The 25,740-nt window shown below is 49.0% G+C and overlaps 1 long non-coding RNA gene across 2 annotated transcripts; it reads left to right on the top strand.

The window, feature by feature from the left end:
* The first annotated feature begins 2,670 nt into the window (after positions 1–2,670).
* On the top strand, positions 2,671–6,770 carry LOC311421996. 2 transcript variants are annotated; one of them, XR_014685125.1, is made up of 3 exons: positions 2,671–2,943; positions 3,831–3,928; positions 4,204–6,770. It is a non-coding gene; the product is annotated as an uncharacterized lncRNA (long non-coding RNA). The 2 variants fall into 2 exon arrangements; XR_014685126.1 differs by lacking the exon at positions 2,671–2,943 and having other exon boundaries at positions 3,606–3,928; positions 4,204–4,347; positions 4,425–6,770.
* Positions 6,771–25,740: the final 18,970 nt, after the last annotated feature.

The following is a 25,740-nucleotide window of genomic DNA, read 5'->3' as shown; positions in this document are numbered from 1 at the left end:
ATTACTTTTAATGCAAACTATTGATTTTAAAGTGTTGTAGGGTATGACAGTTTATTACAATAAGACAATAAAACAGACTATATGAAATAATTGAGAATAATCTCTTCCCTTTTCCTGCACGACGCGAGGACATTATGTTCTGTGCATGTGGAGACATTTATGGCAAACTCTATCCAGCAATGGCAGCTTAAGCACTCTATAAAACAGCACTTTGGAGCTGGAGTATTATAAATAATAGGCAATAAAACTGGTAAATGGGGCTTTAATTTGATTCCATTATGTCACCGAATGACAGCAAGGGGGGGGCAGAGCAGCGAGGGGACGCAGCGCCGCGCCAGGGTGGGGAGCACTGGGTGCATGGCGGCGGAGCGGGACGTGGCGGTGCCAGCGGGTCAGGTCCTGCCAAACCCCAGCCCAGGCATGGGCTCAGTCCTGGCAGAGTCCACGCAGGGCCCCTCAGTGTTGCCAGGACAGGAGGTGACAGCAGGAACACCTCTGTCACAATTTTTAAGGCCTCCAGAGGATGCTCCGGTCCCACCATGCCAGGCACCACCCAAGTATTTAGGTGCTACCCCAAATCCCCCACGCTGCTGCTTGTCCCCAGCTCCTGGAGATCTCTTTTTCCATGCTTTCTGCCCCAGTCTGGCTGTCAGCCAGCAGCAAAGCCTGGAAGAATCTGCTGTGCACCATCACCACTTCCCACCCATGGATGTGGGGACACCCTGGGCAGTGGGATGGTGGCTGGGGGACAGCCCCAGGCCCCGGGGTGCTGGTGCAGAACTCCCGGCTCTCTGAAGGTGCCAAGAGGAAGCCGCTGCCGGCTGATGGCCTTGCAGGGCCCAGTGAGATGTGAAACGAGCCGAGTCTCAGCCCAGTGGTTTCTGCTGTGGAGCTGTTTCTGCTAATAGGGCCCCTCCTCGTCAAGGCTGCGGAGTGAACGCACCAGGCAGACCCCGAGCCAAGCATGAGGGGCTGAGGAAGCCCTGGGGACACCCCGGTGACACAGCACATAGTTGCCTCCAGCCCATCACGTACCCAGCTCTCACACCCTCAGCCCCTAGGAGCTGCCTAAAAACACCTCCAGCAAGAGGGACTCAAAGGCTCTGGTACAGGAATGCACCTGGGCAGGGGCTGAGCTTGTTGCATGGATGTTTCCTCTCCTCTCCCTCAGGTTTTAGCAACCCCAGAAGTGCCAGAAGGCCCTGGGTTAGAGGAGGTGGAGTTCACCCTGCTCCTGCGGGGTAACCCTGTGCCTGGAGCATGAAATGAGGCTGGGCAGGGCCTCCACGGCCCAGTGGGATCACAGTAAATAGCTGTGCACTGGCCCAGGTAACGTGAAATTGGAAAGGGCTGGAGGAGAGCAAAGGACCAGGACTTCACAGCCAGTGGGGTAGCCACATTTGGCCCCAAATTACCCACATGGGCTGTGCACTGGGGTGCTGGGAGCTGTGTTTTGCTGCCCTGTGAGGCCTCCTTCTCCCCCTCCACACCACAGAGCAGGATGTCTCCCAGACCCGTCTGCAGCGGCCCCAGCACCCATCATTATTATTTTCCTTCATTATCGTTGCAAAGATTTTTGCAAAGCGGGGGAAAAGTGGGTCAATGGCACTTAATTTTGTTTTCAGTTCCAAAAACCCAGCTCTTCCCAGATTCTTCTATAGAGTCTCAGCGTCTCTGGGGCTTTTCTAGCCTCTTGCCTAAGCGTATAATCAGGCAGGACTGTGTTTTAGAGAGGGGATTATGCACACAATAGAGCAGAGGAGCCCCATCAGAGCTATTCCAATCTATTAGGATCTGCACTCTACCCAAAATAAACAACACAAGGAAAACAACAAGCTGCACTAACTTGTCTGCACGTGCTGTGCTAGCAGGGAGGAGGTCTGGGCTCGGGGTTTTAACAAGCTCTTCTTTTCAGTCCTTGCATCAAGATGTCCCTCGCCCACGGCCTTGAATGCTGAAGAAGTTGCAGGAGTGAGCATCAGCCATGGGAACAAGTGGCCGTGCCCACTGCTTATTGCCTGCAACCACTAGCTCAGTACAGAGCTCTGAGCTGGAGGAGACAGCCTTTTTCTCCACCAGGAGAAAAAAAAGCTGCTGCTAGGGCCCCTTCTGGGGAAGAGATTGCAGGGAACAAGGGGATGCTAGAGGTGGGAGAGACCTGTGGGAATGAGAGAGAGGCACCACAACCTGCGCTGGGTGCAGAGCACAGGTCCCCCCGCTGCAGCTCCAGGGGTCTGCAGGAAAGGGGAGCAGGAGGGGGCAGCCAGGAGCAAACAACAGCAAACGACAACCCTGCTCTATTAGACCCAAGCATCCTAATATTACCAGGAGCCATGCATTTGCCTGCTCCATGGGGGTGCTCATGAAAAATAACTATTTGCAGGCATTCAGGCGCTGTGAGAGCTGCTGATGAAGAAACACCCCGCGCAGATCTCTTTCTCCAGCTTTTCATTTTATTTGTTTTCTTCATGTACCCAAAGAAGAGTTACAGCAGGGATACAGCTTTCTTCACACCCTTTCTTACTCACTTTAGTAAGTCCACCAGGAAACGAAGTGTGGCATGTCCTGGCCACACAAACCCCTGCACACACACAGCTGCAGCTTTTGATTTCAATGTGAGGGTAAATTGGCTTCATCTCATCATGGGAAGACTCTTTTTAAGCCCAGAAGCAGCTCTCCACACTTCTTCCCTCCTAGGGTGCACCCGAAGGAAAATAAGCAGTCATCTGTAATCATATGGCTAATGAGGGGTATTGATTAATGAGGCAGAGGGAGGCAGGACCAGGCACAGCCCGTGCCAGGCAGGAAGGGGCTGAGCACAGACCCTTAGGGATGGTTTTTGAGGTGGGAGACTGCAAGGTGAGACGGGGACAGAGGACTCCCCAGGAGGTGCTGCCAGCCCCTGTATCTGAGGAATCAAGCTGAGAAGGCAGCGAGAAGGAGGTGTGAACATTTTTCTGCCTGCCTGGGGAAGTTTGGAGATGGGAAGCTGGGCCAGTGTGGACAAAGGGATGTTTCTGCATTTACTGCCTCTCTCCCCCTGTGTGCTGCCTCCAGGCCACCCGAGCTGAACGCTCACAGCTTGCACTGAAGTGTTGGAGAACTGAAAGGGCCTGAGGCTGTGCTGGCTGGTCCCTGGCATCTTGCATTTCAAATGCCCTCAAAATGATGGATTTGATGCTTCCTCTTTTATTTATTACATTTAAAGCATTTTTGCCAGGGGGGGTAGCTCAAGAGAAGACACAGCTTATTTTCCTGAGGATCCCAGGGGCAGGGCTCTCTGGCAGCTGCCTGCAAAGCAAAAGACAGGAGCCCACCAGCAGCCAGGCGTGCAGCAATCTGCTCTCCTGGGGGGGCAGAGAGGGGCCAGGGGCAAGGCAGGGAGGAAAGGTCCACCTGGCTCAGGAGCAGGAGGCGGCAGCCAGCAGGGAGTCATTTGCAGAGCTTTCCTCCCGGCCGCTGGGCAGCGATTATCGATGCCACGCAGCTGTAAATGTTCTCTCGGCGGCTGGGACCTGGGAGCGGAGAGTGCGGCTCAGCTGAGTGTGTTATTGGATTAGCAGCTGATTAGAGCTGTTAAGAGTCCACTCTTGAATAATCAACATGGTGCTTTTTGGCTGCTGTGCGGCGGTGGGAGGGGGAAGGAGGCAGAGCAGCCAGGCTGGCTGCTGTTGGTTTGTGGCTAAGCCCTGGGCATTGCTCAGAGGGCAGACCGTGGTTCCCCAGGTCCAGGGTCCAGGTCCATCTCCACGCTGATGGGATGTGGGGTTGCAGAGGTACCCCTTCTTTCTCTGACATATGTTTCAGGCCATGACATTTTCTACCAGCAGGGTTAGGGTCTGAAGCTTCTTAACCCATGAAAGAAGACAGCCATGCAGCTTGATGGTGTGCTGACTCTTGTGGTGGGCTTGATCCATCGTGAACCAGGGTAAGAACATAGCGCACTGGAGACTGAGGCTGTTTGTTTTTGGTGCTGGAAAAGTCAAGTGGAGGAGGTCTGGGTCTTGTAGGGGGATGGAAGAGCTGACTCCCTCTACTGAGCTAACACAACGGGTGGAGATGGTGTGGGCATGCTGGGGTCCCCCTGCTTGTAAAGGGGACTCACTTGGCAAGGCGAAAAGGGCAGGAGAGCTTTTCTGGTGAAGAGTTCTAAGTGCCAGTGAGATCAAAAGCTTAGCAGGGGCTTACGGTGTTGTGCTTTAGTGTATTCCTATAGAGACATGGCAAGGCAGAGGCTGAAGGATGAAGCTGAGCTAGCGAGGCTGGGCTGGGAACGCTTTAGATGAAGAAGGCACAGCGTTCTCCGTCCTTTGCTTCTCCTCCAGACTGATGCCCAGCAGCGTGTGGGTGAGGAACAGATAAAAAGCAGCGTGCCTCCTGGCCTTCCTCTTTCTCTTTCCACTCATTATAAATTTTTAAGGTAGATTTGTCCTCTTATTCAGCCATAACTTCCCCTGGAGAAGCTTCCTACAGCCACCTTGCGGCAGGAGCCCTCCTGCTCTCCTTTGATGTGTTGGTTTGCTCCCCGGAGCTGAGTCCTCCTGGTCTGGAGAGCTCAATTCACAACCAGCTTCACGCACCCTGCTTTTCCCCTCAGTCATAACGCTCTTGTTCCCACTAAAATCAATGGCATGGCAACTGTGTGAGCGAGGGGAGAATTTGATATCACAAGGAATAACAAATCACAGGCATATCAAGTGTGCCCTGATATCCAAGGGCACGGAGCGGCAAGGACCAAGGAGATCCCTTGCTCACTTTTTCCCTCCCTCTGCCTGTCTCTGAGGATCAGTATTCTCCTTCCAGAGACCTGTAGGGGTCACAGTTGGATTGTACAACATGCTGTGAGTCTGTCCTTGGGAAGGGAAACCATTCCTGCTGAAGTATTGACCAGAAAGCCAGCAGGACACCAAGTGCCCTCTGCACACAGGCCACTGCCTGAAACCCCGCTCAGAAGTGGGCTCCTACCCATCTTCTGCCTCTTTCTGACACTAAGGCCCAGATGTCTCCCATGGGATGTGTTTCTTAGCTTCAACGTAGAGAAACCAAACGTGTTGCAGGTTGGAAAGAGCCAGTCTCAAGTCCATGCACAGGAGGGCGTGAGGAACCAAGATTTTATTGGGACAGTTCTATAATGGAGAGGAGAGTTGATGCTTTAGATAACATGATTTATACCTGCACAGCCCTATCAAGGGAGGGGAGAGGGACCTAATTAATAACTTGGAACCTAATTAAAAAGGCTCAATCACAGACTTCTGTCTGTGTCCAGGTTTCTTGTTCGTATGAGTATTGGTGGACCATCAAGATTGGTGTGAAGGGGCTTTGCTTCCTGCTTGTCTAACCTGATCTTACTCAAAACCATGTGGTACAAACCTCATAAAACAAAATCCAGGTGACAGAACTTGAAGAATGTCAGGATATGGGCAGACCTCCACTGAAGTGAAATGGATGTGGCAGATTCTGAAACCCTAAGCTGGTTTCCTTTGGGATCATTATTCATCCCTTCAGTTCCCTCATGAGGCTGTGCAGGTCCATCTTAGCTTCCAGATTCAGAGCCTCCCATAACAGAAGTCACAGGACATGTGCAAGACCAGGCATCAGTGTACTGGATGTATGACCTGTGCCTGGACAGATTCCTATTCCCCACGTGAAAGCAGTTGCCTCAGCAGGGTTTTTCTGCCGTGATAGCACCAGTCTGGTCCTTCTTCCTTCCACTGGGTAGCAGAAAGTCTTCGTCAGGTGAGCCCGATCCAGTCTCCATCATAAGCAGCAGCCCAGAAACAGCATCACCCGTCTTCATTCTCCAAGATCCCTGCGGACACACACCCACAGGAACTCTCCAGTCACTGTCAGAGATCCCTTCCCATGCTTGCACTGCACCACAAATTAGGATCTGGCCATGACGCTCACAAGGATGGACCCGTTCCACTGCGCGATAATTAAATTGCCTGTAATTATGTTCTTGACAAGTGAAATACAGGCAGTAAATGATCCTAACATTCTTCGCTCCCTCCCTCTTCCCAAGACTCCCCCAGCTGCCCCTCCCCTCTAAATGCTGAATTATTTTACAGTTGATAGTTCCTTAGATTTGCCGACCTTTAAAAGCTGAACACTACATGCCTGTTGAATTTTAATCAATTTATTTTTTTCAACTGGAAATGTCAGACTTCTGTACGGAATTACTTGGTGCCGGCTGATGTGACAAAGACTCAAAGTTCAGCATCTGAAGCCGCGGAGGAGCAGAGAGTTGCGTGCATTAGCACAGATAATTTGCAGGATGTGAAAATGAGAGCAGGAGTGAGGGAGCATATATTTTTCATTAGCTTTGGTTTAGAGGGTTCGGGGACCTGCATTTATTTCATCCAGTGAACTCTGGCCTCATTAAATCCAGACCGTGGCTGGTAATGACTGGAAGTAAGAAGCTGTGGAGGCCACTAAAGGGCAGGAGGCAAAGTGAGTTCTTTGCAGGAGCACGGAGAGAACCTCGGTGTATGGGGGAGCACCAACCTCTGCTGTGTTGGCTCCACGGTGCCGAGCACAGGAAGGTGCCAGAGGCCCAAACCATCCACCATCCTGCACTGGTGCAGTTTGTTAACGCACATTACGCCGCCTGCTTCATGCAGCTCCAGAAGAGTCCAGCAAAGCTTCCACTTGCAGTGTAGCTTTCCCAGCCCGAGTGCAGGGTTGATTAAACTTCTCAGTAGCATTGAGTTTGGCCGGCATTGCCTGGAAGGATTAAGCATTCCCCAGCTGGAGCAAAGCCCTTCCACAAAGATGGGAGGAGGTTTAGTGAGACCTGCAGACTGATTCCTGATGGGGGAGACCATGGCAGTGAGCACACACCAGTGAGGAACCCTGCCGTCCTTACAGGGATTTGCTGGCCTTCACTGTGCCTTTGGCATAACGTTTGTGAGCAGTGGCTACAGCCAAGGCAATGCTGGGAGCTGCCCTGCCTCCTTTCTGAGCAGGAATTTCTCCATGGTCAGTGGCTGGGTAGCTCCATGCTAGTCCTGCCATGCATCACCTACTTCCCTACTCTGTTGTTTCAAGCAAAAGTTATCACCTTCTGTTTTTCTTGTATCAGTGGCCTCTGGTGTTTCCCTGTAGTGCTGTAGTCTGTTCTAATCTTGGGCCATGACAGCCTACAAACAAGTTTTTGTCCTATTAAAATTTAATTCCTTCTTTGGAATAGAGACTTCTCATCGCACAGAACCGGATGGATAAATGTTTGCCAAGGTGACAAGGATTGAGTATATTTAATCTTCTTCCTTCTCTTTAAAAAACTGTGCCCATCGTCGCCTCTTGGCACAGGTACCTTAAAATCAATAATGAGCCTTGCAAGTGGATCTGTGATAAAATATGGTCTATCCTTCTCCATTGAACTGTAATAAGCATCTTTTTCAAAATCATGCATGCGCCTACATGCAGCAAGAATAAAGTGGTGGCTGCATAGGTTCAAGGAAAGTTCCAGTGCTCTGGTCTTCCCGGAGACTTAGTAAGTTGAGGTACACCTCAAATCCAAGTATTCTTCCAGGGTTACAGACTGCATTAAGTAAGAGATGTAACTTCTGGGAACTTGCCAATGGAAAGGGCAATTCTTCATGTGTCCTGGTCCTACACCCTCTCCAAAGCTTCGCAGTTGTCCAAGGCTGTGGTCAAGGATCCTTTGGTCTGAAACAACACTGCAGACCTTTTGTTGTGCTCTCATTTCACTGAAATGGATTTTAATCAGGAAATACTCATGGATTGACATCAGTTCTCTCTGGGGCAAATGGGCCAGGTTAGATGAGTTCCCAACTGGGAGAAGCGTAACAGAGGTGCAGAACTGAGCCATGGTGCTAATATGCAAGGGGCTGCCACCAGCAGAGTACAGACTCCCTGACTTAGACCAGCCTTGCTCTGAAGGAGGCTGAGGCAAAGACTTGAGTCTGTGTTTTCCATATCTTATGTGGCTGTGCTAATTATCATTGTATTGACTCATCCGAGGGAGCATGTTTCTTGGGCTCTTCAGCCATTAACATTTTGAAATTTCATTTTTGCTCTGAGGAAGATGGAAAATTCCTTTGGAATTCTAAGTTTTGCAAGCAAGGGAATCACTGAATCATTCCTACTGTGTAGCTACGTCTTTTTTTTTTTTATTTTTTTTTTTAGGTTGCAGGTCCTTCTCCAACTCTCCCATTTAAAAAGTCCTTAGAGAAAACTGAGTGTATGGAAAGCAGCCCAGGCTTACTAACTCTTCATCAGTATTCCCTTTAAAGAAGGCAAATGTTATTATCCTCCTTGCCAAAAGGGAGTGTGAACACATCTGCTCCTCCACCCACCCTCTTGGCACCCCCTCCCGACGCAGACTCCCACAGCTCACCCTCTGTCACAGCTCGACAGCCCATTACAAATGGCAGTGTTTAAGCAAGGTCTTGCTCTTCGTTTATAGCCCTCTCAGTCACTCCGATGGGTTCCTTCCCTGGCCTTTCGCAGCCTCCGTTTGCTGCAGGTTAAGAAAATGTCAAGCTCATTTGGAAGAGCCTCGCCCCTCCTCGCTTTGCTGCAGCCATTAGTGGTCCTCTCCTGGCTGCAGGAGGCTGACATTTACATCGCAGGCTAGGGTGGGAATAATAGCAGTTAAGTCGGACTTTGTTAATCACCAGTTATGTCCACCTTCAGAAATCAGCTCAGGTGGCCCGAGCTTATTTTCTTCATTTTCTCCTCTCTCACACTCTCATCTCCCCATCCATCCCTGCCTGATCATCCGCCCTCCCACCCCATCTCCGCTTATTTATTGACTGCGGTGGTAAAGTGTCACTCAATTAAAGACAGAATTAAAAAAAAAAAAAAAAAAAAAAAAAAAAAAGAAAAAGAAGAAGAATTGTGGAGACAAGATTGGATTTGTGAATTTACTTCTCCTCACACACGGTCATCCCTCCCAACTCTTCCCATCCTTCTTGAACTGGGAAAGGCAGAGCTAGAGATGAAGAGGGTTGGAGAATGCAATCAGTCCTGCTTGTGTCGGAGATCCTTGGGCACTCTGGTTTTCAGGGGTGAGGTAACTTCAGCAAAGAAAGCAGGTGCTGTCCGTTGCATTTTTCTAATCCAAACACTGCACTCAGCCAGAAAAAGGAGCTGGCAGTCCCTGCTGCTGGTGAGTCTCATGCACGTGGTGCTGTTTGACAAAGGGATGGATTAGGTGACCTCTGCAAGTCCCGTTCATCCCCAATTTTCTGTGATGCTGCAAGGGTGACATTTAAGGATGAGATCAAGTCTGGAAACAGTGGCTTCTGTGAGGCTCTACTAATCACAAGCTTCATTCAGATTTGAAAATGAGTTTTGACCAGGGCTATTGATTTCCCTTCTTGCTTTGCTTTTCCGATGTGTATGCATATGTGTGTGTTTGCAATTTTAACCTGAAAGACTGGAAGGCACCACTCCCCCCTCTTCCTGACTTCTGTGCACCTCCCCTTTGAAGCCCCAGTAAGGGACTTCATTAAAAAAAAGCAGACTGCAGCAGTCAGGAAGTGAACGGGAGGAGAAGTAAGAAGAACTGATGAGGACAGCAAGTGTTTGAAAGCTGAAGAAGAAGGGGAGGAGCTGTGCCAGATGTTGCCAGCTGTTGCTCGGCGCGTGGGTGTCACAGCAGCCCACCCCACAGAGAAGAACAAGCCCACAAATCAAGGCATTGTGCTATGGCCTTGCTGCTGTCCTTTCCTATTTTAGCTGACACCTCTCCCCAGCCCTTTTTTTGTCCTGCTCTTGTAGTCTTCGTTCACCAACATCACTCCTGGGTGCTCTGCTCTGTGCTCTGGCCCTCGCTGCTGTGTCTGATCGCTGTCAGACAGCTGTTAACAAATGGGAAAGGGGAGTGGGGGAAACTGATCTTTATTCATATGACTGAAGTCCTCTAAACACATGAAATCAATCCAGCCTGTGGGTTTTGCGCATATAAAAATAAAAATTAAAAAAAAAAAAAAAATCTGCTCATTTCATGCTTCTCTTTTCCCTTTTAAAAATTTGCTCACTTTCCTGGAGTGACACTTTGCTCTGTCATCAGAAAGGGAGTGCTGACGTGTAATCCTCCTCTATGTCACGTTGCTCCCTGCGTACATTTGTCTTCTGCTGGCACCCAGAAGGTTTTCTCTGAGGTGTCAGGATTTTCTGAAGCCCCCCCAGGCAGAAGAACTTGACCACAACTCACTGACAAGCCATGCCAAAAATCACATTAATCCCTTGTGTGCCTCCCTTTCCTTTCTCTCCCATTTGAACAAAGAATATTAGTGATGGCGTAAAAAGGAATTATTTGTATGGCCAGAAATAAAAAGCCAGTTGTCCATCTAACCCTAAATCTACTCCTGATTTAAATTCATTATGCCATCTTTATTCTTTTGTTCACCTAGTATTTCTCTCTGGGACCTTCACCTTATTCTATGTCTAACACTTATGCCTTTCGAGAGTGGAATAGTGAAATGCAACGTAGGAGACTGATGTCTGGAGGACAGTCACTTCATTTTGTGCAGAAGATGATCTTTTCTCTTTTTATCTCTGCTGGTTCCTCCGTGACCCCTCTGCCCCAATCTCTATTCCCACTCCTTCTCCCAAAAGTCAGGAGAAGAAAATGAAAGCTCCTCTGTCCCTGCAGCTAGAAAGGTGTGCCCCTCTGACCGCAAGCTCTCCTGCAACCTTTCCACCGCATGTAAATTTTTATAGCATATCAATAAAAGGATCTTGAGGCCAAATGGAAATCGAGCAGCTGCCTGAACTGCTTCAGGGCAAGGAAACCAATTCAAAGGGTTTTATTATTATTATTATTATATTAAGCATTCAAATGAATGACCCAATCAATTTCAAGCCTCTTTGTTCTGTAACCCTTCCCAGCAATCCTGGTGCTGTAGCCATGGGACCAGCAGCTCTGCCCTGGGTGCTGCAAGAGCTGCTCCTCACCCTTGGGTCCCTCCTCTCCCCCTGGGTTGTCATTTTGGGGAAAGACCAGGGAAAAGAGCAAGTGGCTCACCAGAGGGCTTCTCCTCAGCCCATGCAAAGCAAGCTGAGCCCATCTGAGTGCTGCTGTGTCTAATATTGGCTTTGCATAATGTGATTAATTGATGGCTTTTCAGAGTGTGTAACTAGAACTGGACTGGACTTTGGTGCATTTCCATTCCGAAGACTCTAGCTGGAGACCCTCAGCTTCATTGCAGTGATCAATATTCTGACCAGAGCAAGGGTAAGCCAGCTGCTCACCTCTTGCAAAGCCGCGTGGGCCATGCCTCATCTTTATTCTCCATCTTAGTTCCTTGACCGTTCACCTCTCCAGCAGCAATCAGCCTCTCTGGCCCTGTCATTATCCTTGCTGTAATGATGAAATAATAGCTTGCTGCTTCGAGCTTGCCATCGGGATTGTCCTGAGTGCAGATGGCCTGCGATGCTATCCAGGCAAGGGACGGTGCCAGGGGATGTATGCACCAGCTGTGAGAGCATCCGCAGTTTCAGTGGTCCAGCTCAGGAGTTCTTCCTCAGTGGTGTTTCTGCACAGACTTCGGGGGCAGAGCTGGGCCATGTGCATCTGCTGGGGTGCAGACCCACTCCTTCCCTCATTACCTCATTGAAAAACATCACCCTGAATGTGTTTAGTGAGGTCTTATGATGGGATGCTCGATCCTCGTAGGGAACCAGTCTCATTTTGGTCTCAAGCATGGTCTCTTGCCCTAGGAAAAAATACGTTTCCTCTCTGTGTATCAATTTGCCTCTTTTATTATTATATTTTATTCTTCTTATTATTTTTATATCTTACATATATAATTCCATATTATTTTATTATTATTTTTGGCTGCATTAACATCGCTGACTGCAAACTTCATAACATTGAGGTTATCTCTTTGAAGTATTTGCATGGCACTTGGCATAAAGAGATGCCCTGGTCCTACCTGAGCAGTGTGAGCACCTGGATGTGTTATCTGAAGGAGCTGGGTGTTGCAGAGCATCACACACTGCCCTCCGTGCTGAGAGAAGCCCTTCTGCAGAGCTCAGCATCTGGAGGGACTTCATTTCCACCTCTTTCTGAGCTCCTGAGAGCCAGCCTCCATTGCAAAATTCAGGCCAACTTTCCTGCCCATCCGCCTCTTGTTTGTTTGTTATTTTAATCTTCCTCCCCAGTCTACAGTGTGAAGAGAAAGGGCTGATTGACAGCTTAACTGTTTCAAATCAATAGAAAGAGCACTCGGAGATTAAAGCAATTTAAACAAGGTGTTTATGTGGTTTGGAGCTAAAACTGCACTTGAAGGAAACAAGCAGAGGAGACGAAGGAAGTGGGTCAGCCAGGAGACACATGGAAGCTGCCTGAGCAGAGGTAAGATTACAACAATAGGCTGGGATGGCTTTTTCATCAGCTAGAGATCGCTGCTTTCCATAAAGGAGGTCTAATCTCAAAATTGCTTTAGCCTCCGACTGATTGTTCCATCGATTTAAACACGCCGGCCCTGCCCCTCTTCCTACATCCCACGCTCTCTAATCTCTGGTCCCTCTCTCTCTCTCTCTCATTTTCCCTGATCCCCACTTGTTGAAACAGGGCTGTAGAGACAAATCCCCTCCCAGCGAACACCTAAAAGAGGTCCCCTGGCTACCTTTGGTTTGCCGGGCTGGAGAATAGATGTGAAGCCCCAGCAGCACTGCGACTCCTGCCTGGAGCTGATGAAGTACCTCAGGGGCAACTCCGAAGCCTTCACAAAGATCCCATTACATTTTTAATCAATGCAAAGGCCCTGTCCCCTTGCTAAATTACTTGATCTCCTCCCCTTCCCAGGCTTTTAGGTAATTGCTGTAGATGAGCACTACTTCATATCAAGGATAGCTGAGCCAGGGCTATTGATCAATCCAAGCGTGCTGTTGGCATGGTTTAGAAGAGCTTTACTAACCTACCCCAGGGGCAGATCAGGTTTTTGAGTCAAATCAAGCGAGTTTCACGTTCTTTCTATTTTACATAGCCCTAATGAGGAGGTAATTCAACCCCTCCTTCCCTAGACGCCCACTTGTACGATGGCAATAATTTGCCCTGGGACTTGCCAATTGTTCTCCAGTGACCACAGAAGACATCGAGACAATTGTTTTATGCCAAGGGCTTGAGCTCTGGCCAGCTGAAGTTGGGGGGGGGACAGTGTGCCACCCAGGGGGGGCAGTTCCCCCCGTGCCAACATCTGACCCCACAGGGTAGCAATCCTGCAGAAGAGGCACGGACAAACAGCACCAGAGGTGGAATCAGAGAGAGCAGGTGCATGGGGAAGCAGGTGCATGGGACTGGGAGATGTGGTTTGTCTGTTTCAGTAATTACCGCATTAAAATTTCCTAAAAATCTGCAGCGTAGATCAACAAAGACCCCTGGCCTGCAATCCAAACACGAAGGTTGTCAGCAGCTAAGGGATGTCCTTTAGGGGCCACCACTGAAGATAAGGAGTCCTCAGGCCATCTCTATGACAAGCAGACCCTGCCATAGAGTCCCTCCTGATTTCAATCAGTCTCAGAGAGGCAATGTCAGGTCCCAGTTCTTCAGCAAGGAGCTGAGAGCAGAGTGGGTGGTAAATTACTGTTTACTCTCCATGTCACCAGAAACATGCAGCGGGATCCTGCCTCTCCGGCTTTACAAGAAGAGCATCAAGTGGAAACACCTGCTCCTTTGGTGGGGGAACCGAGCGTGTTTCGAAGGCCATCCGCAGCATCGATGTACCCTGTTTCTAAGTGTTTATTATTTTCTTGGTGATAAGTGTCCAGCTGACACAGTAATTCACGTGGTGCCACAAGAGCTGTCACAGCTCCGTGCAATTAGAGTGTGCTGCACAAAGGCACGCTCCATCTTCCTGGGCGACGTGGTGCTTGCAGGGATGCTGAATGCCACTGGGTTCATCAGCTTAATGTCAAGCCTTTCGGCTCTCCTGCCTTGTGCACTGGGAGCTGCTCGCCCCAACCCACAGCTGTTTAATGCTCCTGGGATCCCCAGGGAGCAGGTTTGGGTCTGTGTAGCTCACATCCCAGGTCACTGGACATGGGTGCAAGGTTTGTCCTGCCACAGAGATATTATCTTTACTGTTTTGTGAGTCCAGCAGCTAATCTCCACAAAATGGATCATCATAATTACTTGCCTTACCATTGTTTGCAATATTTTTATTATTTTTTTAATTTAAATTCCTGCCTGGTGTTTGACCCATATCTTTGACGATGGACAGCTTGCTCTGGGGAGGGCCTGGTGGCCTGTGTGTGGAGGGGCAGGGCTTTGGGTGATGGTTAATTATAAAGAGCTTTGTTTAACAGCAAGGCTAGAGACCTGAGTGAGGTGTTGGCTGCCACATAGAGCCCAGAGAAACCCAGGCACTGACAGGGATTCACAAGCTGTGAACAGCCTTAGCACGGCCTGTCTCTGGTGGATGGTGTCCAGCTGAAGCTGTGCCAGCTGGGGCTGGGCTCCTGCCACCAGCTCCTGTCCTGCAGCCCCTGCGTGCTGCACAGATGGGGTTCAGCTGGGGGCTTCGGGATGCGCACGTGCAGCTCGTGGGATCAGCCTGACAAGGGGACTGTGACTGCAAATCTGCTCATCCGCAGTGGCAGGCACGTAGAGCTGCAAAGAGGAGCTATCCAAATCCACCTAGGAGAGCATGAGATATGCTCCAGAAAAGCTGGCTTTGACCCGACACCTTGCTTTTCATTTCCTGGCAGGTGTCAGCCAGGGCTGCTCAGGGAGACAGTGAACATTTGGGATTAATTCGGTATCAGGAAAAGCTTCTGCAAAGCCACCAGCCTCCGGTGGGCTATTCCCTCTGTAACGGGCTGGGAAGCTTGCTGGAAATGGGGTGAGAAAAGCGTGGCATCTGAGGCTTTCATTCCTCTCCTCCCCTCTGTGCGTGCTGGGTCCGTGCCATCCCTCCCTGCCCACCCCGGAGCTGGTGCACATGCATCAGCCGCCAGCTGACAGACTCGGCAGTGACAGATTAGCTGAGCTGGAGGAAGGCCATTTGGACCCCAGGAAACTGGTGAGGCTTGCAGAAGAGTGCAACGGCCGGCAGCAGGAGAGCAGAGCTGAGCTTTCCTCTTGTGGTTTGAGAGGAGCCAGAAGCAGGAAGGGGCTGTGTTACCCCAGGTCCTCAGCTGGCTCCTCCTGCCACTCTTTTGGGCAGCTTGTAAGCTAAACTCTCACCTTAGCCCAGAAAATGCTCTCCAGCACATTTTCAATCCTAAGCATCCACCTGTGTGCAAAAGCAGTGGGGTGGCACAGCAAGTTGTCAGCCCTGCAGGAGAGGAAAAAACTCACAGCACTCCACTGCGGTAGCGAGTCCCTTCCCCACATCCAGCATGTCAAATGGCTGTTGTGTGGAGAAGGGGAAGCTGTAGGGAGATGCAAGAGTGACTGCACAAGTTGGATGTGATGTGACCGGGATGCATGAGAGCAGAGCAAGGTCAGCCGTCACCTCCTCGTGCAGTATCAGCGGGTGTGTTTGCGTTGCCAGCCACTGCTCGGTGCCAGTCTGCAGCAGCTGAGCACTCGAGCCATGAGTTTTGTGTGCTGGTGGCATACAAAATGCTTCGTGTCTCACTGTCTTTAGCTTGTAGAAAGAAAAAGGATTGTATTGGAGCTATAGGGAGGATGTCTTCATCAAACATGCTGGATAAATACTGTGCCTTATTTATTAGGCTTTAATTCTCCACCAAATTAGAACCTGACTAAAACATGAATCTAGTCTGCAGTTCTTCACATCACACAGAAAACAATGCCAATTTAAATCCCCATTAATTCAATTTTTGAAGGTAAAGGCAAGTGGAAAAGGCACTGAGTTCCCACATGTCCTTAGGAACGTGACAAACCCAGCTGCCTCCCTTTGCCTGCTGGGGAGGAAGGTGAAGCTCGGCACCTGGGAGCACAGATGAACTAGGGGAGGTGGAGGTACATCACCTAAGGAGGTGTCCCAATGGATCACAGTGTGCTTGCCACATCCATGACATCCTCCGTGGACTCAGGAGGCCCTTCTGTGATAGTCTTCCTCACATGTATGTGAGGAGCTATTAGTGTAGACAGCAGGGGCATGGCATCAGCTACCAAATGCCATGGTTCTCCCAGGGAAAAAGGAAACTGTGCAAAGGGACCTCCAGATCTCCAACCTCATCTGATCTCATGGGTCTGTGAACATCTAGAGGATGAAATGACCTGTGTGGAGGCCTCTGGCTGCTCTATGGAGAGAAAATACCAGCCACAGAGCACCAAGTGCCAACAAAACCACATTCACTCCCTTCTTGTGCCTCTTGGCGTGATCCCCAGCAGAGACGGGGGGGACCTGCTGGTGGGGGGCACAGTGGCTGCTGCTTTGCAGGATGCAGGCAGAATCCTTTAAACTACAGTGGGCTCTCAGATCCTGCAAGGAACGTAGTGTTGTTCAGTAAAGTGAACGAGACCATGTTCATTGATGTGCCTCACTGCACCAGCGAACAGCTGCATACATTACGGCGTCTGCTAGCAGGCAATTCCAGGGGTAATAGCAGTAACCCAGTCTAATATAACTCCCCGGTGCTGTGAAAGGTGATGGGAGAAGATTGGGAAATTTCTTTCCTAAGGCTGTTCTTTCTCTGCATTCTGAAGTTGGAGATTTCCGTTCCCCCATTCACAGGTATAATGACATGCTCTTAATGGCTGTAAAATTACTGAGCTCTTTTTTAACTCTGGCTCCAGCATATCACTCTCTGACCTCCCGCAGTACTGAATTACATGAACTGACTACACAGGACATCAGGTGTGTGGTGTTTTTTTTTTTTTTTTTTTTGTTCTTTTAACCTGCATTAAATTTACCTAACCATTAATCTAGTGGAATAACACCATAGTTTTCATATTATGGGATAAGGCAAGGAGAGCAAGAAATTGCTTTTCACTATACCTCTTATAATTCTGAAATACTCCTGCCATTAACATTCCTCCCCAGGCTAAGTGTGCTCTGAGAATTCTGGCCACATGGGGTGGCCATAGACAAACCCCATTTAGGCCTTCAATAGCCTTTGTTTCCCTTCATTTTTTCAATCTCAATTAAACATTGACACCTTCCCCAGTGTGAAATGACCCAGAACATACAGTGGTACAGTCTAAGTATATCCAGGCTGAATTTGGCTGGACTTTTTCTTCAACAGCTGGGAGCCATGGGCAGTGGCTTTTCACCTAATGCAAATGATTGAACTCCCAATTCCCATAGCTTGAATTTCTTTCCCTTCCCTGAAGTAGTCGCGTCGTACTGTGACTGTCCAGTCAATATGCCCACGTCTTTAGGAATGTTTGAAGGTCCCTTTGCTATCATAATATTGATGATCCAATGTGGTCCAGTCAATAAAGTTTTCTTTGGGTTGAAAACATTGCTAGACTACCTTCACAAGCCAAGAGCCCAGGTACCACCCAGGATGTTTCATCACTCCCAATAGGTTTCAGCAAGCAAAAAATGCCCCCATCTCTTTCTTGGAAAGACCATTCCTGACATAATTTTAATCAAATTTGATGTTTCCATTTGTTCATCATCATGTTCCTGGGGTGCTACAATCCTTGCTGATCCCAGCTTCTCATATCCCGTCCCTTGATCTTTTCCCCTTTGGCCACTGCTCTGCCTCAGATCAGCAAACACCCCCCTGTGACACAATCAGATCTCAGAAAATCATTTTTTTGAATCAGGAAAGTCCACAATGGTTGCTACCACAATACCACCCTGTCACTACAGAGATTCTTGGAGTGGTCTTGAGAGGCAGGAGAGCATCATTAGCCCGGTTTCACAGGCACAGTGAAGGGAAGTGATTTATTTGAAGTTGTACCTCAAGGCTGAGGTACAGGCTGGAAAAGATCCCGGGAGTTCTGACTTCCAGTTCCATTACACAGTGTAAGTGGAAACCAACCGAGTGCTCACAAGCTTCTCCAGGTACAAGAAAGGCCGAGGCTGCTCCAGCAGACCTGGCTGCCTGCCAGCTGGAGAAAGAGAGCACATATGGGGTCCAGCTAAAATAAATGAAGTCCTCTCGTGGGAGTTTCAAACTTAATTGGCTGTTTTATGACCAAGTAAGGCAGCAAAAATCTCTGGCCACATCTCTTCCCTACAGCGGAGCAGGCTGTGAAGTCCAAAGCAAGGCCCATAAACACTGCTCGTGCCACCAGAAACCCTCTTTCTGGTTTGTGCTCAGCAAATCCTGCATGAGATTGGCCTTTCTGCCTTTGGTATGAATTCATCTTAGTGGAATTGGCAAGGGAAACCACAAAGATGAGATTTGTTGGGGCTGCAGGCCTTCTGCAGAGGTAAATGCAAACACGTTTTCTCAACACTCGCCCTGCACCCACCTTCCACCTCTGTGCAGTCAGCTCCAGCACCAAAAGCGAGCCTCTCTAGATACCTACACACCAGGAAGGCTTTGAGAAGCACTACCAAGAAACCTGCTGTCCCCTAGCAGCTGTGATCATGAACAAGAGACATTCCCACAGCTTCCTTCTTTTTGCCCTTATCTCCCCATATTTTTCAGCACCAGCATCACCCTTTTTCCCTCTCTTTTACACTTTTCCACCCACCCCTGGGCTAAGCCATAACACCACTTTGCCAAGGCAGTTTGGCAAGCTGTACAGTCGGAATAAGTTGGAGTCAAGGAACCTGAGCTGTTCTTCAGTACTGATGTAATTATAGCCCTTGGGGACCTTGGCTGAGAGTCAGAGCCCATCTCTGAGCAGAGCAGCTGCTCCAGTGCAGGGCAAAGCTGGAAGTACCAGGGTGGATGTCCAACATGGGTGATGATTTGGTGAGGATAAGATCTGGAAAAACAGCAAGCAGGATACAGAACATCTCCCTGGAGCCAGGTGCTCCAATAATTGTGCCTCAGCCCTTGCTTAATGCAGAGCCCAGTGGCCTTTATTTGCAAAAGCCGGTGGCAAACGAGATGAGAAAGCTCTGGGTATTTCAGAGCAGTCACAAACTTTCATGATAAGAGATGTGCAGAGAGGTAAGGGAATGCGTGCACAGCGGCGGGTTGTGTAACACCAGAAGGCACTACAATACTGACTAGAAGAAAGCAGATATCCAACATGCAACCCCCACGGGGATCTGTCTACGCTTCCAGCATAATGATCGCTCAGAGTCAGTGCTCTTGTCACTAGCCTGGCAGATAACCTCTTGCCTTCTCCCTTCTCCCATGCCTTAGCTGCAGGCAGGATGCGACCCTTGCAGTGCAGGCACACTGTACCTACACTGGCCAGTGCTTGGCAAGCAGGTGCCTGGATGCAGCTCCTGCTATAAAAATCTGAGTGAAGAGAGGCTTCTGACTGGCAAGGAAGAAATGCCCATCTTCTTTTCCCTTTCACCATTTTCAGGGCTGCACGCAGCAAAGCAAACCTTTTTCTAAGTGCAGAAGCACAGCCTGCAGAGTTTGGTGATGGAGAGGGCAGAGCAGGGCCCTGCTCCTGCCGAGTGTTTCTAGCAGTTTGTTTCTGGCTTGTTGTTCTGAAAATGCCTTGAGCTTTTTGTTCTTTCACTGTTGCTGAAGGTGGCAGACAAGCCAGCACTGTTGTTCTGCCAAGGGAGAGGAATAGAAATAAAAATAATAATCATGTGCCTTCACCGTGGCTTGGAGTCATGGGAGGGAGTACAGATTAAAGGGGGACCTGGGACCTGGTCTGCTGCCACCCCATCCAAGTTCAGAGGACTTTGTAACATTTTAAATACCAAATACAGCTTCAAGTAGTCTGATGAAGCCTGATATTTCCCCGTCAAATACCCAGGATAACACGAGCCAAAGCCCTCCCTCTGCACAGGTCTGGGTTATATTTGTAAATGGGCAATCAGCTGGTGTTCCTCCTCTCTTCAAAGTCCCTAACCCAGGATATCGTATGCAGACCTCGCTTCACCTGGCAACACAGACACCTACAGCAGAGCGAGCTATTTTGACTTCTGTAGACATCGGAGAGAAACAGATACCTCTGGTGTGCAATTCATCCCGTGCCGAAGCCCAGCAGAGGTGAAATGAATCATGCCCTTGATGTGCCCCTTTTCTCCTTGGCATGGAAAGGCAGCCTGCTGCGATGCAGGCAGACAAACAGCACGGTGGCTTCCAGATGGAAGAGGGGAGGCTCTCCAGGCATCCCAAGGGAGACATCCCAAAACGAAGGCAACCAAAAAGGCTCATTTGGGGACCTTTACCCACATTTGTACAGACAGTCAATGCCGTTCCCCGGTTGTTTCGCTATTAAACCACACTCGTGGTGCAGGCTCCCAGCACATCCTCCTTTCCCTGGGGAGAGGCCATGCCTCGAGTGGTGCCCACTGCCGGCCTGGGCTCCAGGTCTCCTCCACCCCAGCCCCACAGGGACCTGATCAGGATCACCTGGCTGCTCTTTTGCTGGCCTCATGATGGAGCCAGAGCAGCGCGAGGACGTGGCACCGGGTGCCAGGGGAGCCTACCTGCCAGGGAAGGGGCGTGAGCGCCTGTGCAGCTCACTGTAATTTCTCTAATGGCTTTCTTTGGCTTGATAGATATTGAAGAAAGCTTGTTGCCGGGGCAATTTCCATGGAGAGATAATAAGAGATCATTTTCAAGTGAGCGAAACTTTAATGGCACATTGTGGTAATGAGGCAGCAAGGAGAGTAATGACCGGAGACCTCAGAGTGCGAGCACATCACGCGAGGGGGGAGGACTCAGAGTTCACTGCTCGAGGCAGACATTTGAGGCCTGATCTTTGTCCCCTTGAAGTCAGGCTGGAGTTTTGCTGCTAGCTAAAGGGAGAACAAAATTAAGATGTACGTGCTGGTAAAGGGGCTGGGTGGCTCCACAGAGTTGCAGGAAGACCCTGGTAAGGCTCAGGCACCAAGCACTCCAGCCTCCTCCTTCTGCAGAAGAAAGACTGAAACAAAAGCCGAGGGAGAGCTGGATAATCCCGTGCACAATTCTCTGCTTCCCTTCTGAAACCAACAGGAAATGTTTTAACCTGTGTGCTAAGAGGCTGTGTTCCTGGACGAGGGGAAAGGCTGTACAACAGAGGGTGAAGGTGCCATCTGTTTTAAGCTCTGGACATCTCCAGAAATCTGCAGGAAGCAGGTCTGAAATTCCGGAGTGGTAGTGCTGGAGGGTTGGTGAGCAGAGATCTTGTGTTTTTTCCTTGTCAGGTCTGAATCTCAGGTAAACCTAAGAAGATTTGCCCAGGAACTGACATGCAGAAGAGTGTGGATGTCCTGCCTCCACCTGAAGGCACGGAGGTGTTTCATATCTCTCATGAATTCCCTGAATTCATCTCTGCAACCTGGTTTTGGCCTTCCCCTCCATCAGCTACTTCCTAAGGGCAGCCAGAGCAAGTTGTTGTTTACCTCCCCCCCAAAGAAGGAAGGTGAAGGGTCTGCTTCTCTCCAGCCTCGTTAACAGTTGTTTCATTAATCACAGCTTTCTCTTCAAAACCAGAGACAATCTGTCCAATTAACATTAAAGCTCTGGCAGTCGCCTGCGACGCAGGGAACTCTGCAAGCAGCACTTTGACAACCGTCGCTAATAAGTCTAAAATTTCAAAAGCTGCTTGCAAACAAAACAGCTCGGTCGCACCTCGTTAGTGCCCTGTGCCGCCTGTTTTCACGAGCAGCAGAGCCAGCCTCCTCTCTACCCACTCTTATGCTGGATCTCCGCAGAGCCCAGGTCCCAAAATACTTCTCCTGCAGACCTCTGTCCACCACAACCCAGGGTTACCCGGGCAAATCCTTTCTCCTGCAGTGTGCTCCCCACCAGGCTTTAACTTGGACCACACCTGGAACAACTCAGCTCCTACAACACAGAGCTGTAAGTCAGAAAGAATCAGCACACTGAGGTGGTCCCACATAAAAATCATTAATAAGAGCCCGTAGGGGTCATGCCATGGGAGAAGAGAAGAGTAGAAGTAGTAAGTAGTGGAGGAAAAGTTACCTAGTTAACTAGAAGCCTCTTAGCCTAACCTTGGCTCAAGATTTCAAAGTGAATTTTGAAGGAAAGAGCAATTAAATACCCGGAGATAAAGAGGAAATGAGATAAGATGCAACATGGGTTTACAAAATGTAGATTGTGTCAGACGAACACGATAGCTTTGTTTTGATAAGATACTTGATTTTCTAGACAAAGGAAATGCTGCCGATCTCCTTTATCTAGGCTTCAGAAAGGTATCTGGTAGGTGCCATGCGGGAAATTATTAGTGAAGCTGGAGGAAATGAGGATTAGTAAACTGTAAGGTGAGGTGCAGCCCTCAGGAGGGAATTTACTAGAAGAATTTCTCACAGAACACCTTTGGAACTGATCTTCTTTTCTTCTTGTGTATCATCTCAGCAGTGAGAACACAATCCTGAAGCTGAAATCCCCCAGTGACACAGAACTGGAAGTTTTGTTAATACAGAGGAAAATGAGAATGCAAGACTGGAAGAACTAAATGACCTTGAGAATAAGAATAACAGAAATGAGATGGAAAACAAAAAGTTTGAGATGACAGGCCATGAATCTGAGGACTTGGAATAGCCTCAGATATAATTTAGAAGATGTTGAGCAGCAAATGACCAAGGAGGAGATCTGTGTGCTCTGAGTGGCTGCAGACTAACCGAGATGTCAGCCACAGAAAGGCAAATGATATTCTTGGAAGAAGGGGTACTTCAGCAAATAAAGGTTAAAAATGATGTCATTGACTGTGGGTCTTGGTTTTTAAGGTCAAGATAAGCTTAACCTTGCAGGAATGCAGAGGAAGGCTGGAAGCTGATCTAGAAATGGAAAGCAGATCACAGAGAGGGGAGCAGAAGAGTCAGGAACAGCATGTTTTATGCAGTAGAACACAGGCTGATATGGGTGAAGCCCCAGAGAGGTGTAAGAGCTCTGTGAGCTGAGGGAACAATGGTGCTGAGGCATCCATGGCAGGAACGTGGTCAGACAAGAATTAGGAAAGCAGGTTCCCTGCCTGCTGGTGGAAGCTGCAGGGACAAGAGGAAACATTTTGGGGTCTGAGCTTTTCCTTTCACACCTGCAATGACAAGGACTGGCCTTGCCAACCCAGGAGGTCCCTGATATTCGAGTGTTCCCAGGCAGGGGAATTCTCCCTCAAGTTCTTCCCAGTACTCTGGCCAGCTTTCTCAGTCCTGATGCCCCTGCCAGAAAGCCAGTACATCAACGTGGGAAACTGAAGTTACGATTGCAGCCCATGTGGGAACATCTCAGCTCTAAAGCAGCCAGGTCAGGTAACAAAATCAGGGAAACCAGATCAGTAGGAGAGTTAACATGGTGTAAGAACCTGAGCTATCTGACCAGGCTGCTGGTGATCTGCTTGCTATCCTGCACTATCATATTTTTACTCCTTTGGTTAGCATTCCTTTCCTCCTAACTTACATCAATGTATTAGACATACACATCTCCGTTTTGCTGACTAAGGATGCCTAAAGATGTTAAGCTGCCATTTGGAATCAGGTTTGCTGATACAATTTGTGCAGAGCATGTTTTCCCCTCCTGTCTGTTGTTCCTGCATTAGACTCATTCTAACCAGCACTCACTTTTTTTTTTTTTTTTTTTTCTTTATATTTGCCTCATTTTCAGGCCTTTTGTGAAACTGGGACAAGTGCTTTCTGATGAACCAGCTATAGATTTGAGGACCTTGCTGAGAAGGCTATTTACTGGGTGGGTATGAGCTGGGCTTAAACTTAAAGGAACCATTAATGCCTTGTCTGGCACGGGGCTATCACACGTGTCACAGCTTTGATTATTGCTGCCTGCCATGCTGGGAGGTCAATGTGAGATGAATGAAGATTGGGAAACAGTCAGATTTGAGCAATCAAGGTGATATACCCTTGGAAGGGGGTGGGAGGGAGAGAGGGGAAGGGATATACCCTTAGAAGGGGATGGGAGGGAGAGAGGGGAAGGTGATCTGGCAGGGTTTCTTCTCAGTTTTGGACCAGCAGCACACATTATAATTTCATGTAGAAGCTGGCATTCTTCACGTTTAAGATTTTTTTTTTTTTTATGAAGTTTTGTCCCCTAGTGTGATTTTTGCATTAGCAGTAGCCAGACATTGGGGAATCTGCAGGGCCCTAGGGAAGGAAGAAGCAGGAGCTGTGTGTTCAGGGTTGTCAGTGACTTGTTGCCTCTTAAAAAATGCCAACACACCAGTCTGCAGTGGAGTGGCATCATGCTGTGGACACGGGCTCTACCTGTCCGCCTTCACTACCACTATAACGTGCATGCTGGAGCAGCTTGTCCTTCTGATGTATGTGATGTATGTTAGGAACTCTGCTGAACCATAACTGTCGTTGTTATTTTCCTTCTCTGCAGCTCCTGACCCAAGTTCGTTTCACACAGAGCATAGGAGGGAGGCTGGTGGGCAGGATTTGGCCTGGGGGATGGTGGTTTAGCCTCAGAGGGGATGGAGATGAGCAGTTAGGGCAGCAAGTGACACCTGTGCTCCTGTGCTACCTCTCCTCAGTCCACTCTTGCCGTCCACCCTAAGAAATGCCATAATCCCTGACTGAGCAGGAAACTGAGGTGCAGGGATTGAAAGCAATGGGCCCAAAGTCAAGGTTTACAGCTGTGAAAAATATTCAGGAGTTTTTAGCACGTAGTGCTTTATTCAACATGATGTGAGAGTCAGGCTATCCAAGCTCAGTGTCTGCATGACAGGAGTGCCCTTCCCTGCCCTGCCCGAGGTGTCCCTGGCCAGCACACAGCCAAGTGCTCAGTGACTTGTATCACCCCTCCTGGCCCCGGCAGCTCAGAAGACCTCCTTAGAGAGGGTTTATATGGGGAAGACACCTCTGCTAAGGACCAAGTCCTCTTTCAGACACATATGTAGAATGTCAGGCTTAATTTCCCCGTCTGTGCTGAGCCCCCTCCCTTCCTGTGGGATCACCACTTTGGCAGGTCGACGGTGAACCTCTGAGTGTCAGTATTTGTTCCTTCCAGAAAAGGTCAATGCCCGGCACTTCTGGGCAATGGCACCACGACCTTTTCAAAGCATGGACAGATGGAAGTGGCTCTGTGGAGAAAGGCCAGGGCAGGAGGGCAGCTGGCAGCTTTTCTGGAAGTCTATTTAAGTGGCAGAACATAAAAGTCTCCCAAACCCACACACATTTGTGCACATTTTTGGTGTGATTTTGGACGTTTTGGTTTCAGGACGAGACACAAAAGTCTTTGCTAACTGTCTGAACTCAGTGAAAAGCCTATCTCACTACCCCACATGTTTAGAGAGAGGTTCAGGCCCAAATGCACAGCTGAATTGGGTCCAGATCTGGAGCTGTTCCAGAGATGAAGAGAACAGACAAAGCAGATCCAACGCCCTCAAAAGCGCACAGTTGGGGAAAATTGCCTTACTGGCCAAATGAGATAAAGCGTGGAGTAAGTTTAATTTCTGTGTTACATTCTTGTTAATAACAATATCTAATTAAGGCATCTGGTGACAAGTTAATGGGCAGAAAAGGAAAAAAATCAAGCAGGCTTTATTGAATTTTTCTTTCAACTCCAGCTCTCTGGATTTGAATGAATCCATCATCGGAGACAGCCTTGTGTGTCTGAGTCTGCCTTCATCCCAGTAGTGTAAGTTGTAGCTTTATTGTCTAGGATCTATCCCTTAAAATTAAACTCGTCATTCTTACGAAGATGATTGCTTGAAGGGGAGATTAACCTTTACGATGTGATGATGGAAGTTGTTGTTCATTTCAAGAGCCCATGAATATTACTGGGCGTAATGAAAACATGCAACAAGATCCCTATCCCTGCCTAGGAACTTTACGTGTTCCTAAATAA

The sequence above is a fragment of the Aythya ferina genome, assembly GCF_964211825.1.
Source record: "Aythya ferina genome assembly, chromosome: 20".
Classification (NCBI taxonomy): domain Eukaryota; kingdom Metazoa; phylum Chordata; class Aves; order Anseriformes; family Anatidae; genus Aythya; species Aythya ferina.
This window is presented reverse-complemented; position numbering and strand designations above follow the sequence as displayed.